We start from the raw sequence: 1,710 nt of genomic DNA on the forward strand, positions 1-1,710 counted from the left end.
TTATTCAATAATATTTTTTACTGAATAAACATCAATAATAACTTTATTGAAAATAGAATATATCTTCGTTTACAAACTATGAGTTTTAGGACATAAAACCCAACAAACTCCCACTTGGACTAGAACTCTAGTGGGGTTTTATAACGTTGAGTAGAGAGAAATACAATAAACTAGGGCATCACATACTCATGCCTTTTCTCCCACTTGTCCTAGATTACATAACTCGTAGTCCTAGACTCACTAGGTGCCCTTCAAACACTTTACGGTGAGGGGCTTTGTAAATGGATCAGCAATGTTGTGCTCTGAAGCTATCTGTGTGACGATCACATCTCCTCGTTGCACAATCTCCCTTATGAGATGATATTTGCGCTCAATATGTTTTCCTCGCTTATGGCTTCTTGGTTTTTTTGAATTTGCAACTGCTCCACTGTTATCACAATAAAGAGTGACGGGAAGATGCATATTTGGAACGACTTTCAAATCAGTTAAGAACTTCCTAAGCCATACAGATTCTTTCGTTGCTTCACAAGCAGTAACATACTCAGCCTCCATGGTGGAATCAGCAATGCAACCTTGCTTTATGCTTCTCCATATTATTACTCCTCCGTTCAGAGTGAAGACAGATCCTGATGTCGATTTCCTCGAATCTACATCGGTCTGAAAATCTGAGTCAGTGTACCCTGTAAGGATCAGATCCTTAGCACCGTACATTAGCATATAGTCCCTCGTTCTCCTAAGATACTTGAGGATATTCTTAACGGCAGTCCAATGAGCACGTCCCGGATTGGACTGATATCTGCTGAGAATTCCCACAGCATAGCATATGTCGGGTCGGGTACATAGCATGGCATACATCAGACTACCGATCGCTGATGCATAGGGAATGTGTTTCATATCCTCAACTTCTTGAGGTGTCTTAGGACTTTGTTCCTTCGAAAAATGAACTCCATGCCTGAAAGTTAATAATCCTTTCTTGGAGTCCTGTATCTTATATCGAATCAACATTTTGTCGATGTACGATGCTTGAGACAATGCTAGTGTTTTGTTCTTGCGATTCCGAACAATTTGGATTCCAAGAACAAACTGAGCCTCTCCCAAATCTTTCATTTGGAATTGTGTCGCCAGCCAATGCTTAATGTCAGTCAGAATTTCCACATCATTTCCAATGAGTAGGATATCGTCAACGTACAACACCAGGAAAGCTACTGTAGAGTTGACTATCCTTTTATAAACACAAGGTTCGTCAACATTCTGTTTAAAGCCATAAGATTTGATCGCAGTATCAAACTTTATATCCCAGGATCGAGATGCTTGCTTCAACCCATAAATGGATCTTTTAAGCTTGCAAACCCTTTGCTCGTGATCCTGTTCAATGAACCCCTCTGGTTGAGCCATATAGATACTCTCTTCAAGATTGCCGTTTAGAAAAGCTGTCTTAACATCCATTTGCCAAATTTCATAATCATAAAATGTGGCAATAGATAAGAGTATTCTAATTGATTTAAGCATAGCAACAGGAGAGAAGGTTTCTTCATAGTCCACCCCCTCTCTTTGGGTATAACCCTTTGCTACTAGTCGTGCTTTAAAGGTCTGTACCTTACCGGTTTGGTCTCGTTTCCTCTTATAGATCCATTTGCAACCAATAGGTTTTACCCCATCTGGTTGATCTACAAGTTCCCAGACTGAATTGAAGTACATTGACTCCATTTC

The sequence above is a fragment of the Cucurbita moschata genome, unplaced genomic scaffold (genome assembly GCF_002738365.1).
Source record: "Cucurbita moschata cultivar Rifu unplaced genomic scaffold, Cmos_1.0 Cmo_Scf00006, whole genome shotgun sequence".
Taxonomy (NCBI): domain Eukaryota; kingdom Viridiplantae; phylum Streptophyta; class Magnoliopsida; order Cucurbitales; family Cucurbitaceae; genus Cucurbita; species Cucurbita moschata.